The sequence below is a fragment of the Tursiops truncatus genome, chromosome 5 (genome assembly GCF_011762595.2).
Source record: "Tursiops truncatus isolate mTurTru1 chromosome 5, mTurTru1.mat.Y, whole genome shotgun sequence".
NCBI classification, from domain to species: Eukaryota; Metazoa; Chordata; class Mammalia; order Artiodactyla; family Delphinidae; genus Tursiops; species Tursiops truncatus.
In genome coordinates, this window is record NC_047038.1 from 50,302,682 (window position 1) to 50,321,964 (window position 19,283).

The following is a 19,283-nucleotide window of genomic DNA, read 5'->3' on the forward strand; positions in this document are numbered from 1 at the left end:
CCTGAGAAACCTCTGAGTTCCGAATTATAGGGAGAGGAAAGCTATCCACTATTAGCTTGCCTCGGAGGTGGGCCCAGACCACTGACACCCAGATGCCACAGCCATCTTCACTTTGTTTCTCAAGTTGAAATTTCATCAATTAAGTGAAACAAACATTCCATTCTAAACTGCAATTATCCTTGGTAGGGTTAAGGGGATTTCAGTTATTTTTACAAAAGCAGCTATTTGTTAATCATATTTTTTATTCCCTTCTAGCATCTAGTGGAGCTCAGAAGCACATACCAAGAAAAAAAATAGTAAATGCTTTCAGAATGTTATGACTAAAGTATTAAGAAAATTTCTCAAGAAGGGATTGTTACTGACTAGGGAATAGGAAGGGGCAGTTCTAGAAGGAAGAAGGGAAGAGGTGCTGGAGATGTGGCTTCTACTGGAGACCACGGAAATTGACTGGATGGGGAAAATGCAGTCCACGTTTCAAACCAATGACTTGCAAGTGAACTTCTGGACCACAATCTGTTCCAAAACGGGGAGCCACCTGTATAAATGCTGTCATGTTGCAGCCCTGTTCTTGGGCAAGAAGCTCATTCTGGGTTCTCCAAATGTCACATGAGACCTTGACCCATCTCCTTCCCCCTGGAAGGCTGACTATCTCCACAGGAATGGAAGCTGTATTATGAGCCTCTTCGACTTAGCATCCTTGCAGTTTCATGGGCCTTTCCTGCAAATCACTCTTCCTACACTTGGGTGATCATTATTTTGACCATTAAGAATTCTCATGAGAAGATGGTTGACGGGGCTGGAACCAAGTTCAAGTTCATGAGATATCAAGTGATTACATGAGGCTCAAGTCTTCCTGATAAGTAGAGTGACTTTGTGGATCTTGATTTAGCCCAAAAGAGAAGGACAAGGATGGTAGGAAGGACATGGGTCCTGCAATTCAACTTTGGGCGGTTCACTTAATGATTCTGCGCCTCAGTTTCCTTACCTATCAACAAAGATGGCCGGATTCAATTATATCTAAGATCCCTGTCAACTCTCAAACTCAATGCTGTATCTGCCTTGACAGACACAGGCAACCTGGGAAGACTTCTCTGCACGGGGTGAATCCAAATGTCTCATTGTACAAAGGCACTAGAAATCAGGGAGGGTGTACAGGAAAGGTATCCGGTGCTCAACTTTGCTGAAAAACCACAGCTTCATCACTTTCATAGCAATATGGATATTTAACTTCCTAACCATTCCAGAAAAAGAATAGAGGAGAACTGGTGAAACATAATACTTTCATGAATACTGGCTGTAAGAAGACCAGCTTCTACAGACCTGGATTTCTTACAAAGCCCAGGTCATTGCCCCAGAGAAACAGCAAGCTTTCATCTTGTTTATCATTAATTCTATTAAATGGTACAAGTTACGTAGAAGATCAAGTCCCTGCTTGCATAGTAAGGATGAAAAACACACAGCTGATATGATAGTGACTATTCACTTCTGCCTGCATATAGATGCAATTTTACACACTAACATGTGATTTGGTTTTACAACAGGTAAGAAATGATGTTACCCAGAGAGAGAAGATAGAAAAGAGGATGGATCCGAAATTCAGGGTTTTGTAACTAGGAATAAGGTCTAGGGAAATACGAGCTTAAAGTAACACTTTTGCCTCCTAATACCAGAGCACTCCCCCCGTTAAATAAACAGCTCATGGTACTGGGTAAAAGAAGACCTTACCTTTTTTTTTTTGTAATTTGAGAAGGATCATCTGAGATATTACTTTAGGGTATGGAGGCAGAAAAGAAGGACAAAAGCCTAACATAGGTTATCCTGGCATTATTAGCAAATATATTAAACCAACTCTGTATCACAAGGTATACAGTTGATGCATCACTGGGAGTTATCGAGTTTTCCTGTTTAGCTCTGTTCTTTGTACATATGACCCTATTTATCAGGAGGAAGATCTGTGCTTCAGAGCCAAATAATATCACCAACTTAGAGACCTTCCTTTAGCGCTGAATGAATAGCCCAGCTGCAGCCACACTAGATTCCCTAATAGGACATTTGGAGAGGGAGCCCTGGTAACAATGGAGTAAGCAAAGTAAGACCAGGTGAATGATAAACCTCAGTAAGGACAAAGCCTTGACAGACCACCAGCTCAAACAGTGCTGGACACTCCAGCAGGACAGATTTAACTTCCTGTTTTCTTGCACCCAGAAAAAAGAAACAACAAGAAAACTAACATAAGAAAGCTTGATTTCTGAGCCTGTGAAACAGTCTCCAAAAGGCAGTTTACAAGTTTCCCTCTTCAACAGTCCAAAAGCTTGATTATTCTTTAAAGAGCCCAGGTTGTACTTTGCCCCAAGCAGACGATCAGAAAGGATTCTTTTCCTACCTCTTTTCAAAACAAAAATCTCTGACAACTCCTGAGGTGTAAGTTCCTACCATCCATCTTAGTACATCCATTTCCATGTAGGGTACCTAAAAATAGGCCACACCTAACCTTTTGCACAGTCGTACAAAGCTCCTTAGTGGGAACTCCAACTATTCAATCTCCTGTGGGTATTTTCAGACTGTGCCCTCCTTGCCTTCCCTATTGTATTACCCTATGTTGAATATTGCGTAAAAACACAGAACAAGAGAGGTTTGCTGGGAGGTACCTTACACTGCAACCGTTAAGGCTCCATATTTGAGCTTTGTGATTTTGTTTTAGACTGAATCAAATGAAACTGTGGTTAATAATATTCTTTAAAAAGCAATTTAAATAATAATTAATGTTCAATAAACTTATTTATTCCACTGACAATATTATGGTTGTTGAGGTCCTTCCACTTCAAAAGTATAGCCAAGTATATCAATGAGAATGAATAAACTTCTAGTACACATCAAAATGTACATAATTTCCACAAACATAATGTGAAGCAAAAGAAGCCAGACACACCAAAAACGTACATACGTACTTACGCTAGTCATTATACAAATAAGTACAGAAACAGATATACCTAATTTATGCAGCCAGAAGTCAGGATAGAGGTTGCCTTTGGTGGTGGTTGGAGGCTGGAAGGGGCTCCAGAAAGCTAGTTATGGTTTATTTCTTGTTGGCAGTGCTAGTTCCATGGGTCTGTTCAGTTAGTAAAAGTTCATGGAACTGAACCCTCATGATATATGCACTTTTTGGTATTCATATTATATGTCAATAAAAAGTCTAAAAAGCATAGAGAAGAAAGAGAAAGAAGTCTTTCTATACTCCCAAGTTTTAAAGCTTGCTACCTTTCTGTTAAAAAAAAAAAAAATCTGAATGTTCAATTTATCTCAAAAATCCAGTAAATCACATAGACAATCAGAGTGGAGTAGGAATCAAGGGATCCGATGTGCAGGTTTGTTTGTTGACCTTGGACAAAGCCATTTCACCTTTCTAGATCTATCTTCTATCAAAAGGTGGGATAGGATTAGGTATCTCTGAATGTATTTCCTAAATGAATGAAGTGAAGGAAACTTCCAACCCTATACCTTTAGTATTTTGCCATTGGTTTAAAATTTGTTATTGAAGGGGGTCACTGACTTGGTGTGAAAACAATGGTCCCCTTCTGTGAGAACATAAGCTTTGGGATCAGTCAGCGCAGATGTGCCACTGGGTATCTTCCTGTGTGAGCCCAAGCAAGTGACCTAAACTATCAGACCTCTCATTCTCAGCTGTGAAAATGGCAACGTAAATACCTACTTTACATGATCGGTGTTAGGGTTCAATGAGATGTATACAAGCCCAGTGCTTAGCATATAATAAGTACACAGTAATGATACCTGTCATTCACATACCAATACTTAAAACTCATTGAACATCAAACACCAGTAGAATAAATACATAGGTTTGCTTTTTGCCTGGCTCCCCCATCTAAAATAAGTCCTGAAAGCAAAGCAGAGCAGACTTTCTTTCGAAGTCTTACATTAAGCCAACTCTCTACGAGTGTACACACTATGGGGATGCCAAGTGCCTGTACCTGAGGAAGGGAAAAGCAGTCTCAGACCAGCCTCGACCTGGCTCTACCTCTAAAGAGACCAGAAGGAGTAAGTGCAGAGAACAGTTTTTTGTTTCCATGTTGCTGTCCACAAAAGTGATCTGAGCCAAAAGTCTTTCAAGAGTTTCTCTGTTAAGAAACAAGACATCCATATGGTGCCTGAAAACTGACAAGACACCATGAGTTTGCAAATTCGAGAAGATCCGCCAAGTAGCAAATCATGTTTTAAAATGATGATATCTATGGGGTAAAAGTGGAAAACAAAGCCGCAGGAGCAAAACAATTCAATATAAAGTCAATTTTGCCACCAGTGGCCCATTAACTAAATTGTCTTAGCATTCATACTCTTCTCGAATTTGTGATCAATCATACAATTACTTTTTAAATTGATAAAGTGACATAAAGGGTATGTTATGTTTTGTTTTAGATAGTTGAGGCTTTTTTTTATTTCAAGTAATTTTTCTGTGTAAGGATATCCATATACGTTAAAAAACTATGTTAGCATATACATTTAAAAAGTTGGCATATACTTATATATTAAATATATATTTAATATATTTATATATATAACTATATTAAATATTTATATTTAATATAGTTATATATATTTATTTATATATTTAGTATATTTATTATATGTTAAAGTATATATTGTATATATTAAAGTACATACCTTGGCATATACATTAAAAAACTGTGTTGTCCAATGCAGTAGCCACTACCCACCTATGGCTACTGGGCACTTGAAATGTGTCTAGTCAAACTTGAGACATGCTGTCAATGCAAAATATACAGAGGATTTCAAAGTCTTAAGTGTGAAAAATTGAATGGAAGATATTAATAATTTATAGTGATGACATGTTGATATAATACTTTGGACATATTGGGAAAAATAAAAGATTTTATTAAAATTAAACTTACCTTTTCTAAATGTGGCTACTAGAAAATTCCAAATTATATATGTGATGTACATAATGTTCCTATTTGACAGTGGTGGCCTGAAATTTTGCACTCACTCTCGAGTAAATGATATCATAGATGCAAATTAAATGAATGAACACAGAATCAGGGAATTTCAGAAGAAAAGGGGTATTAGAGCAGGGCCCCAGCAGTACACAACTCTAGGGGCATCACTCCCATCCCCGTCAGTGAACAGTGATCCTTGGATCTTTACCGTATTCTCACACAGCCCTGTATTAAATGTTGTATAATCCACCTCCTTACATAATCAGGAAGTCCTTCTAGAATATCCTCGAGGCAACCCCATATTATCTTTTCAACACCTTCCACACCTTTTCAAAACATATACATAATAACGCGATGGAAATTTTTAAAGTGAGGTCTAACCGGTACTCCAGACTGGGGGCGGGGGGTGTGGATAGAAAATAGAGCTGATCATATTATAGAACTCGAACAGGCTGCAGGAGAAGGCCAGAGCAGCACAAAGTATGCAAGGTCTGAGGGATGAGTATGCAAGGTTCTCAAGAAGACTGTTCTCTTCCTGGGGACTAGAGGCATTTTTCAGAGGGTAACATTCACTTGAATTACAAATGCACCCGCCTCTCTCTTCCAAGGGAGAAAAGCCCGTTGTTGCATCTATAATGTAGCTTTAGTTTTCGGTGCCAAAAATGATTCAGTAAACACAGTTATGTTATGGTATACTATTCTTATTCAGTGCTCAAATTAATCTCAAGGCAGTGCTGGCATGAATTCAATGTGATGCCTGTACTTCGGATTTCACATAGGTGCCTTCATCCAATTCTTCTTCGCAACTAATAAAATCTTAATTCATGGTAATATATTTATTTCTAGTTCAGTTCATATTAAGGAGTGCAGTACTTTACAGAAAACTAATTAATATCAATCATATATTATAACATTTTTAATGGTTCAGAGGAAAATCTTACACTAGGGGAAAGATTAGATGAACCGGGGGTCTTAGCCCATCCTATTACTCTATTCTAGAATTTGAGCAAAAGGTACCAAGCATCACTTAAAATATTAATTTAATTGAAGATGTGCATCATGGGAAGTCTGGGAATTAAGAAACCTCGTTCTTATCCCTAATAGGACATTGATTTGATGTGGTCCAAGAATGTAATTTACACTCTCAGAAATTCTGTTTTCCATCTATTTTGTGTAACAACCATATAATTTGCAAGTTGGTAAAGACAGTCAAATTCAGATGCGTGACACTAATAAAATAATGAACTTCACTAATAGCATGCCTTCTGCAATTGTTGGTAACAATTCTATTTTTATGGAATGTCTGAGTAATGTTAATAGCATCATATTTTCTGGGACTGGACATATAGTCATCAGGATAGTACAAGCGTGAGTCCATGACTACGACAGAAATGGTGCCCCCTGGAGTTGTGCAATATGATGGCCCTCCATTGCCTTAAGGAACCATGTTTAAAAGGCCTGATTATCCCCTAGGTACAAAGGACTGGAGCAGTGGTTATACAACTCTTGAACATCTTAAAAAACAATAATAATAATTCAATAGATGCCTTGAAATTGTACGGTCATACTATCCAGCCTTTCCAAATCAGGCATTAGGCATTCATTCATTCTATAACAATTTCCCCACACTGACATGCTCTAAGCAAAAAATAAAGTTAAATAAATAAATAAAAATGAAAAAGACAGGCACATCCTATTCTTTTTTTTTTTTTTGCCTCTTTAACAATCTACACATAAAACCTCCAAATCTGAGACAGACAGATAGATATAGATAGACAGATATCTATATATGTATTTTTTAAATCCTGATAAGTAGAAAGAAAACAAAAGCCAAGACACCAGAAGGAGTCTGGGGACAGAGATCATGCCTCTTGATACTCACTTTCAGAACCGAGTCCATAAATGTGAACCCCCAAGATGCGTGTCATTCATTTTACTGCAGTGTAAATACTTGCATGGCAAGTTGAGGGAACACTCACGACGGGGGCTCACACACGCTACTTTTTAATTCACAAGGGCATGATGACGTGGGAGGGCACCTCAGAGTCACTGCTCAATGAACTCCACAATAGGGCACAAATCTGAAACCCAACCTTAGCCTGATACGGACGTAAGAGCAAATATATACAGTATCATGTGCTTTCCAACAGCCCTGTGTCTCGAGGGAGCTCTCTGACATCAGCAGTTGAGACAGGTGGTTCCCTTTCCAACTGTGGAAAATAAAACCCCATTGCAGAGGCACTAAGTAAATATAGCTGTACTGTAATTTTTCTTTGGTGCACTCTCCCTGTGATTTCTGTCCTGTGATGATACTTTATCGAAGGAACCCATCCAGGGCATCCTTCCATGCTAAACACTGATTAAACATTGGCAAACGGGCTGAAATTGGCATTCGAGACACTGGTTGAGGATTCTGTTTTGCTGCTCTGGTTGGAGAGTTCCCCTCCTCTCGTTGTCAAGTGGCTGCCTAAACCTCTGCTGGAATATGTCCCTGTTACTAATACAGCCCAACAAAATGACAGACAAGAGTCAGACCATCTGAAAATCACATGCACAGAGCAGGTTAATACCAATTACATCCAGTTCAAGTCTGAGAACTCAAATCAGCTGAGATGTACTAAGCCCTTTGTGACCACAACTATTTGCTTTTGCATTTAAGAATTATTAGCAGAAGGGCACCCTGTAACTTGTGTATAAAATTACTTAATTCAATTTCTGTTTCCCTTTCTGAACATAGATACTTTTACACTCTGACAGCCTCTGGCTCTTGAAGCATTCTCCTTTTTGTTGTATCTCCTTAGAAACACAAATCTTGTTCCCTGGCAGCGGCGGCTCTAAGTGCTGTACCACATGCCCAAACTAGTTCTCCCTCGCAGCTTTAATTCACAGTAAGTGGCATGAAAGGAGGTCAACCCTTCTCGAAAAACACTCAGAGTTCTTTTCGACTTTGGAATCTATTTTGGAAAGCCACACTCCCTGGTACGTAAAGAGCAGCTTCCCATTTTGAAATTCTGGCTGTAACTACTGACAACTTGACGGAATGGCCTCAAAGGGGCAGAAGCAAGGTGACAATCACAGTTTCAACTCTTGATCATCATTCTCTCAGGAAACTCCATGAGATAAGAAAGTCAGTAAGCTGCCATCCCGTCTTTGCCCCCAAATAACCCTTTTATTTGAAAACTACTTATGGCGGGCATACATGTCTTAGCTTTGCTTTCCTGAGGTGTTTATTGAATGCTTAACTCAATAATGCCATCTTAATCCCAAAAGTTTCCATGGTAACCTACCACTGTAATAAACAAGTCTGAAGGATGGGAAATGAAGCACGGGGCTCCTTTCTCCCCCTCTCCTTCTTCAGCTTTCAAAGAACAGACTCTTTTCTGCTTCTAGAGAACGTTCTACTTCTAACATTCACAGTCCATACCTCTCTGAGCTACAGTCAAAATAGCAGCAATAAAAAAAAAAAAACGATGGCCAACATTTGGTGATATTTGCTATCATGCCAAGCACTGTGCTGAGAAGCTTTGTGGATCATCTCACTTAGTTCTTGCACCAACAGGAGAAGCAGGTACTATTATTATGTCAGTTCTAGGAACTGAATCTTAAAGTTTAAGTAACTTTTCTAAAGACAAAAAGCTGGTATGTAGGAGACCTGGGACCTAAAGTCAGTCTTGTCTGACTCCAGACATTCTGCAGACTGTGCAGAAAAATGGCATTTTTGCTTGTGCCCCAAAGTCACGTAAGTTAGACATCTAGGAATCTCTCCACGAATCAGAAGGGAACCATAGCTTCCCATTCAGAATGAAAGTAAAAACACCACACACATCTAGCTAAAACTGCCAGGGAAATTAAGAAAAGGCAGAACTCAAACAGGATCACAGCCAACACATGGCACCCTGCTCTGGTCAAAAGTAGGCACACGACAGGTCTCTTTGAATGTGATTTGACAAATCATTTAAAAGAACGTCCCTTTCTCTGTGGATTAACCTCTAAAGTTAACTTGAGATGTCTGATTCAGATCACTGACAGCACCCCCAGAGAAAAAGGAGCCCTTATTATAATGCCACTCTTCTCCCTAAATGAAATTTAGACTCCTTCTGAAGATGGCGATTGCAAACGAAAGTCAGATTGGAACACATCTTAGGACCACATGGCAAACCATATTACAAAAATGTTTTCCATGCCACATATCTGTTCCTATACAAATCTATCCCATGAAGTACAAACAATATGCTTATCTCACTCTAGAACAGGACTCAGTAAATACACCTTAAGCTTGACTCTTCATACCAATAATTGAATAAACTTATAATTTTATAGCCTTTGCTTGGAAGTGCAGCCAAATACAGAAAGGTAGCATGAGTCAGGGCCATTCAAAACTCATCATGGTACTAGTCTTCAGAAACGGGAGCTAAAAAATATGGTTTTCTAATCTCCTCTGATTTATGAAAAAGAAATAAAACAAACTCCACTGAATGCATTTACCCCCAAAAAATGTAAGCTTGCAGAACCTTGCAGCTCTGGTCTTAAAACAATTATAACTAAGACCCAAAGTACCTGGGTCACCTGGTGGACTAGAGGGCCATCATTCAATGGGGCAGGTTCCCAAGTAAATAGCCCAGAATTCAAAGCCAGAATGAGACTGTATCCTTTGATACGCTCACACCTCTTGGAGCCTAGAAGAACAGAGGCAAACAGGGATGGCCTATGGCCACTTGGGGAGGTAGGCATGTGTTATTAATTCTGAAATCCCCATGGCTACCGTCACCACCACGCCTAAAAAAATATCAAAACCACACTGATTATAACTGAGTAGGAATGAAAGTTGCATGTTTTGGTTTTGTAATATTTTGAGGTCTGGTCTGAATGCGATGATTTAAAAAGGAGAAACTCACTTTCTAAAAGAGCATTAAGCCAAGTTCACATTCGTGATCCCTTTCTAGGCATGCAAGTTATGCTGCTAAGAACAAACACTTGGAAGCAAAATCTAATTCCGATGGACGCAGAATACATTGGCTGTGAAGGCTGTGCCCTCAGCAAGGCGCACCAGACACAGACATGAGTACGAAGCCACTTCAGAACATTTCATCTCAATCCCAAGAGCCGAACTACTTATTTTCGCTGTGCCTTCATTTTCCCATCTAGAAAATGGACATAATGCCTACCTCCCAGGCTTATCACAGGGATTCAACAGGAAAAGCTGAAGGGGTGTAAGTAAGGGGCATACAAAATGAATGCCTCACCTACAGGGGGAGCTACACAAATGCCCACTTGCCTCACTTTTCAGATTTCTCAGATTCAGCTATTTCTCTGTCCTCTCACTCCTTCTCCCTCCTTTCCTAAAGCATTTTAAAGTAAATTATATGCAATAAAGTTTTTGTACCTTTTAGTCCATGGAGTAGAGATTGAGATTTATGAATACACAAAGGTGTATAAGAACCAGGACTCATGCTTCCTTCTCTGGGGTGCCTTGCCCACTTACTGAAGGGAGAGAAGAAATGACAACTCTGCTTGCAGGATAAAGTAAGTCCCAACTCAATGTATAAAAGAGAGGCATTTTTAAAGATCAAAGATTCCTGTGAAAGAAAAATCTTGAAAACTTTTAAATGGAAAAAAATTTGATATTTGGATTTATCGCCGATGCTTTAGTCATTGCCAGTTTGGGTAAATGTATGAGGAAAGAGATAGTACAAATTGCTACCAAATGTCACTTGCAATAAAAGAACGAGTGGCAGACAATGTCTACATCTTCCAACTCCAAGCATCTCTTTTGTTATTTATAGGCAAAATTATTAAGGACTAAATATGAAAAATCAAAATTTTGAAAATGCAGAAATAGGTGAAGTGCGGAAAATAAAAACTAACAAACAAACAAACAAAAACAAGGAAAACGTGAAAGTTGGATTACTCATATGCACCAAAGCCCTCTCTGAATATCTGCATCATAAAGTTACCGTAGAAATGCCCAGAGGTTAAAATAAGTAAAATAAATTAAACTGGTGATATAGCAGAGAAGAAATGTATTCTCAGAATCTATATATTGTTTTTCTAAATATTATCAGTAACCATCACCACTTGAAAGGGGAAGAGGGAAGTGGAAAGAAAACACCTTACTGCTTGGAAAATTATCCACAAAGGATTCGTCTCTGCGATTCATGTCCATAGTCGTTATTTATAGTCTCAGACAGTAACTTAAGACTTGTCAAAGGGTGTGAGATGGACTTCCTTCTCCTCCACAGGAATTCTGCCTACTAAATACTAACTGTTCACAATCTTCCCACCTTGTAAAGGTAGATAAAGTCGATCCTAAAGGCTACAGTTAAAACTGAAAGTCCTGGGCTTCCCTGGTGTCGCAGTGGTTGCGAGTCCGCCTGCTGATGCAGGGGACGCGGGTTCGTGCCCCGGTCCGGGAAGATCGCACATGCCGCGGAGCGGCTGGGCCCGCGAGCCATGGCCGCTGAGCCTGCGCGTCCGGAGCCTGTGCTCCGCAATGGGAGAGGCCACAACAGTGAGAGGCCCGCGTATCGCAAAAAAATTAAAAAACTTAAAATCCTTGCTCAAAGACTTGGGGTCAAAGGACAATGTCAGTGTCATGATGCCGAGGCAAAGAGGAAGACACACATCACCAATCTCTCTACACCTAGCCACCTGTCTGGGAAAATACATATCTGTAAACATGTAGAATGCAAGATTAAAGGGGAAACAGCCAGGTGTTACAAGTCAACAAATCAGTAAGTATCCACTACTATCCAAAAGATGGTCCAGCAACATGCCAGGTACTTAACTTGTATAAGACTGTATAACTCTCTGCCCTGAAACTTCTTATAGTCCAAGAGTGAGTGGAAGGTCAGACTCACAATCAATTAATACACTCACATGTGAACAGAACAATAGAAAGTGTGTTGAGGGAGAAGAGATAGTGATCAGTTAGGGACTTGAAAACAGATCTATTTCACTTTATAAACATCCAGACTGTGAAGACCTTAGAGGCTCCTGCCCCACATGTAATTCAAAATAAAAAGTAGACTAATTACTAAATTACATATGTATAGAGAAGCCTAGTAGGGTTCTAACCTTTGTCACAATAGCTGTTTCCAATGATCACTTTTTTAACCATTTTTTAAAATTGAAGTATAGTTAATTTACAATGTTGTGTTAGTTTCAGGTGTACAGCAAAGTGATTTCAGATTCTTTTCCATTATAGGTTATTACAAGATATCAAATATAGTTCCCTGTGCTGTACAGTAGGTCTTTGTTGTTTGTCTGTTTTACATATAGTAGTGTGTATCTGTTAATCCCAAACTCCTAATTTACCTCCCCCTTTCCACCTCCAACCTCCACTATCCCCTTTGGTAACCATAAGTTTGTCTTCTGTGTCTGTGAGTGTATTTCTATTTTGTAAATAAGTTCATTTATATCATTTCTTTAGATGCCGCATATAAGTGATATCATACAATATTTGTCTTTCTCTGTCTGACTTATTTCACTTAATATGATCATCTCTAGGCCCATCCATGTTGGATGCAAATGGCACTATTTCATTCTTTTAAACAAACGTAATCATCTTTCAAAGGAGACATTTTGATGCCCTTGCATGTGTGCCCTGCTTTGCTGAGTGCCCTACTCACTAGCTTAGTGTAGTATTGGGTAATCCTGTATGCTTGCCAACATGCAAATAAAGGAAAACAGAGATGTGGTTTGCCAGGACCTTGCCCGTCCATTCGTGGGCCCTCCAATAAAAGTTCTGGGATCCCGAATAAATGATTGCAAGAGGCATACGTGACCGGAAAAGAGCATGTGGATTCCTCTAGCTCTGGGATGGTGGGGGTACCTGCTGAGACCCCAGAAGGGTGAAAGGCAGAAGGAGGAAGGATAATGAAGGAGAGATTTAAATGAAGGCCGACCTGAGGACAGAACCAGGCTCTGATACTTCCAGACTCTTTGAAATGAGTCAAGATATTGATATTTAATCTCCCTGGGTCTCTATAAAATAAGGATGACACCAATGCCCTCATGGAGAATGTAAGGATCAGATACCTGGAGTGGCATCTGTAGATATTTGGTTAAATTTTAGTTTTCCCCAAAACTAAGGGGACTAGAAAATAAAAAGTCCTGGTGACAAATGATAAATCATACAAAGTCCAGTGTTAACTGCTAAGGGAAATACAAAGAAATACGAAAGGCGGTGAGAGCCAAGATCTGGCTCTCAAGCAGGTGGTAGGACACAGCTGCTTATGTGATATTATTGGAAATCAGTCTTTAACCCACAACATTCTAGGAAGTAACTAGACCAGAGATAGAAAATCAAAAGTAGTTTAAAACGGAAATAAGTGGTTTTCTTAAAAAAATACAATTGAATGTATAAGGTCCATCACGTACCCACTACCATTCTAAGTGCTTTATACATATTATCTTATGAAATAGGAACTATTCTTATCCTTTTTTTTTCAGATGGAGAAAGAGACACAAAAAGTTAATACATCTACACATCTAACAAATGGTAAGGTTGGAACTTGAACCTGGGCAGCCTGTTAACCTCTACACTAAATTGCCTCCCTCTGCTGCCTGACAAAGTTTTTAATCTTTGCTAACTAAAGCTGTGTGATGCGCTACAGCTACATAGTTGAATTAGATCTGGCTGCTGGCCTCACAGAGCCCACAGTTTAATAGGGATGATGGAATCTCTGAGTCTGGAGCAGCTGTACAAGAGGAATCTGTTGGACAAAGAACAGGGCAAGCCAGGCTGCCTGGAAGAGAGTGGGGAAGGAGAAGCAGGCGTCATCAGGAGCCTTTCTCCCATCTTCCCTTCTGTGAAATCATTCTCTGTGTGCCTAGCGCAGTGTGGGGCACACCCAGTGGAAATCATCGCCTTTGTCCTCTTCTGATTATCAAGATAATATTTTCTACTGATCTTACTCACAATTATGAATAAAATACAATCTATACTCTCACAAGGAGTTTATGATCTTGTGGGGATAGAGATGTGAACTTAAATAATTCTAATATGGGTTCACATGTTTTGTGGTGAAATCTTGAAATGACAGACATGATATACAATTAGAGTCCTGATATAAATAATGACACCAACAAGTTCTGATAGTTACCTGATGATCTTCCTAACGGGCCATCAGTCTGACAAAATCTGCTGTTAACTGTTGATAAACTGGGATAAATGATCATGTATTTAACCAATAAACACATGTTAAACTATAATTAATCAATGATTTTCCAATTGGACAAAAGATTGACAATGTCCACCGTGGACTAGAAAAATTATGATACATGAATACAAATTATTTCATCAAGAAATATATACTTGGCTTCCTTGGTGGCTCAGTGGTTGAGAGTCTGCCTGCCAATGCAGGGGACGTGCTCGAGCCCTGGTCTGGGGGGATCCCATATGCCGCGGAGCAGCTAGGCCCATGAGCCACAATTATTGAGCCTGCGTGTCTGGAGCTTGTGCTCCGCAACGGGAGAGGCCGCGACAGTGAGAGGCCCGCGCACCGCAATGAGGAGTGGTCCCCGCTCGCCACAACTAGAGAAAGCCCACACATGGAAACAAAGACCCAACACAGCCAAAAATAACTAAATAAAATAAATAAATAAAATTAAAAAAAAAAAAAAGAAAGAAATATATACTAAAATGCATAGGAATGGATTCTGGAAAGCATGTATTTTTAAAGATGTGCAATCCTAGGGGCTGTTCAGGAACTGCCTGTCCCCAAATGTACACAATCACAAACTGCATAATCACAAAATGGAAAGACTAAACCACAAAGAGAACATCAGGATTCATTTGAAAAGATACCCAGTATGCAGAACTACTTTTTTTTTTTTTTTGCCGTACGCGGGCCTCTCACTGTTGTGGCCTCTCCCGTTGCGGAGCACAGGCTCCGGACGCGCAGGCTCAGCGGCCACGGCTCACGGGCCCAGCCGCTCCGCGGCATGTGCGATCTTCCCGGACCGGGGCACGAACCCGCGTCCCCTGCATCGGCAGGCGGACTCTCAACCACTGCACCACCAGGGAAGCCCCAGAACTACTTTTTAAAGTAGAAAAATGTCTTAGAAAAGATTTAAACAAAGAGAGGGAGAGGGAATTCCAGGTGAAGAGATGGCATTTTCAAAAGTGGGTTCTCGGTTGCTAGGCCAGGCTGAGAGGCAACATGGTACAGACAGAACCTCACACCCTCCACTCTGACACTGACCTTGGCTCAGAGCCACATGGCCTGAGGAAAGGTCTGAAGGCTCTCTGTGCCTTCTGTAAAACAGGGCTCACTGTGCCTAGGCTCTTGAGGAGGATTCTATAAGGATCATAAAAGATAATATTCTGATTGTCTGTGTGTCAACTCGGCTGGACTATGGTGCCTAGTTGCTCAAACACTAATCTAGGTGTCGCTGTGAAGTTCTTTTGTAGACGTAACTAATGTCTACAATCAGTTGACTTTAAATAAAGCAGATGACCCTCCATAATGTGGGTGGGCCTCATCCAATAAATTGAAAGCTATAAGACCAAAAACTGAGGTTGCCCTACGAAGAAGGAATTCTGCCTCAAGGCTGTAACCTAAAAACTCCTGCCTCAGTTTCCATCCTGCTAGCCTGCCCAACAGATCTGTAGATTTTAGGCTGACAACCTTCCCGATCGTGTGTAGCAATTTCTTCAAATGCCTTTCTCTTTCCGTCCCCCTCCCCTCCTAATTTAATCAAGAAACACATGTTAAACTATAATTAGTCAATGACTAATAGTCAATGACTTCCCTTTCCCCCCACCCCCTATCTCTGTCTCTATCTCTCTCAACCTCTCTCTCCCCTCTGCCATGTAATAAATGAGCATATAGAATGTAGGCCCTTCAACAGTAGGAGACCAACCGGAGAAATGTCTAAAAGCTCAGGAATATAATTTTTAATGTAATTTCAAAAGTAAATTAGGACCGAAGCACAGAGATATTTAGAACACACTCTCCATGAAGACAATTGTTCACATTATGTCCATAGGTCTAAAACGGTAACTAAACAACTTAAAAAACATGTGTTGGAAAGGAATGAATGCTAGAATTCTATAGCTATGTACAGCAAGGTAGGATATTTTTTCCTATTGGTATCCACCCAAACTCTTTTTCTTCTGAGCTAACAGAACATCATGGAGGAGGTATGTATTCAAGCACCCATCCTCACACGCATCCGTTCATAAAGCAGGCACTGAGAACCTGCCACATGCCACAGGCTGTGCTGGCCTTCAGACTGTGAGATAAAGAAGATATCTTCCCTTTGGAGCACCACAGGCTGGTAAGTGAGCCGATGAATAAACAAGTGTAATATGTTAGTAAAATATATTGGAGTTAAGCCATGCAGGAGGTGCTGGGCAAGCTCACAGAATGGATACCAAACCTCTTCTGGAATTCATTCATTCATTCATTCATTCATGTGTTCTTTCTTAAATGAATCTTTATTAAGGTGAACTCTGTGCTATACATTCTGCTATGCCCTGGGAATACTCAGATAGTATAATAAATAATACTAATAATGGGTAAATTATATTGATCACTTACTGTATTTCAGGCATGTTCTAAGCCTTTTACTTTATTTACAGATTCTCCTTATACCAGTAGGGAATCAGGTATGTGTTTTCCATATCTTTCCTATAAGACAATCACATGGGCATAAATTCTCATATTTACTCTTCAAAGAGTTGTTGATCACCGACCATCTAGAAGGCACTCTGTTAAGCACCAATTTATGTGATTAACACCTAATCTCTGCCTTAAATTTAGTGGAAGACACTGACGTATCCACAAACAACTACAATATCAGGCTATGTGACACCCACAGTCTTGCAAAGGCCTTGTCATAAGCATAAAGATGCCACCTCCAAAACTTCACAAAAACTTGGGAATATGATTATGAACACAACCAACAGAAATGTGTTGAGAGTGGGGTGTTTTTGCTTTTTTTTAATTGAAGTATAGTTGGTTTACAATGTTGTGGTATTTTCAGGTATACAGCAAAGTGATTCAATTATACATTATCTATTTTTTGTCATATGCTTTTTCATTATAGGTTATTACAAGATATTGAATATAGTTCCCTGTGCTATACAGTAGGTCCTTGCTATTTATCTACTTTAAGTAGTGTGTATCAGTTAATCCCAAACACTTTGTTGTTTTATCCTATCCTTAAGCCAGAAAAATAACCAAAGAAAAATATTGTTAACATGCATGATAGACAGATCTTCAAAATTATATTTAAAAACAAAACTCTCTCTTTTTCGTGACTAAGGACTAGTTACCACGTTAACTGCAGGTCAACATTGCCTGAACCAAACATAGACGCCTGGGATGTCAGTCAACACCAGTGTTTTCAGTCACCTTCCAGGCACTAATGTTAACATAAAGTCTTGTTTCTCAAGATCGCAAAGTTAAAGGTGTGAGCATAACAACAGAAGATGTTGACATAAATATCTTACATTATTGATAAATAGCTTGAATTTGTCATCAATTAACACCAACTATAGATTGCAACAGCTCCTAAATGAAGCCTTGTAAATAAATGTAGTTTTAATTACTCTAGGAAACTACAATATCCACCAGCATCCACAACTCCTGCCAAGTATCACCATGGTCCTAGGAAGTTTCACAGTCACTTAAAAAGGTTATAGTAATAAAAGAGGAAAGATTTTTGTATCTCAAAAGAAAAAGACCAATTCTAGCCAAGAAACACAAGTCTAAACCTTCTTGGAAAGAGAGAGAGAGACAGAGATAGAGACAGAGTCAGAGAGAAAGAGAGAGAGAGAGAGAGAGAGAGAGAGGGTCATGGGCATTGGGGAGAAAGCAATAAAAGTAATAAACGAAGAGTCCCCAATCAAGTCAGAAATGAGATTATTCAACAGTCAGTATGAGAAAAAAGAAGGGGAGATTCCTTTGAACTCAAGGAAAATTGGTTGTTTGGTTTCTCTTGTACTTTTCATTGACTCTATTCATTTCTTTGATATTTAAAATGTATATCCTATCTATTTCTAAAAATGGGATTCAGGATTACATATGAAGTTAGACACATAAAACAAGACTATAAAAATCAAAACCACATCAAGTCAGGTTAAGAGGAGTCAGGAGTTAAACATTAGGTATATACTTGGAATGCACTACTTTTTTTGTAACTGAGTTCTGAATTTACTTCTGAGTTTCCTGGCCATTTGGACAAAAATCAAAAAGTGTTTGGGTTAGATAAACATTCATTATTCAACAAAAGGAAACAGGACTTCCCTGACCTCTCCAGTACAATTGTAACCTCACCCCTACTCCCATTGCCCAGCCATTACTATCCCTATTCCTTCCATATTTTTCTTCATAGCATTTACCAATTTTCTAAACTTGTATCTTTTGCTTATTTTCTGTCCCCTTCCACTAGAATGTAAGGTTCATGAGGACAGGAGTTTTTTGTTCACTATTTTATCTCAGTTCCCAGAACAGTGCCTGGCACATAGTAGGTTATATATGGATAAGTGTTGTCATGTAGCCAAGAGTGATTTTTTTCTCAATACTGAATTCCAGCAGAAATTTATCATGAGGTCCCCTAAATAAATTATACCAGGCTATGAGGCCACGTTGGGATGGGGAGATAATGGGCTGACAGTCCACGGCAAGCATAAAATGAGGCACATGCAAACGTGTAGTGACAAGGGAACAGAATTTGGAGCCAGAAGAGCTCATTTCAGCTACCAAGGCTACCTCCTCCCACCCTGCACCTTCTATCAGGCAGCACAGCATCACTGTGAAACACGTGGACTCTGGAGTCAAGCAAACTCGTTTGAAATCCTGGCTCTATAAGCTTATAAGCTGTGTGACCTTTGACAATGTACTTAACCTCTCTGTGCCTCAATTTCTTCATCTGTAAAATACAGATAATTATAGGACCTACCTCAAAAGATTTCTGTGATAATTAAATGAGTTTATATGTGTAAATCAATCAGAATATTGCCTGACACAGTAAAACTAAGTACTGGCAGTTAATTTGAACTTGTGCCCCTCATTTGTAAAGCATGGATAATAACTATCCTTGGAGTGGTCGTAAGGATCAAGTGACCTTAATATATGGTAATGTGCTTGTTTTTTAATGGAGGACTTATTGTTTATTTTCATGAGTGTAGCACATGTTCATCGTAAGTTTTTCAGAAAATGCACAAAGATGGAAAGGAGAAAGCAAAAGTCTTCTATATCCCAGTAAACAGTGACAACCACTATTAGCATTTTCTTGTATAAATTTCCAGATTGCTTTCAATGCTGCATCTACATACAAATATAGATGTCTGTGCAAATATAA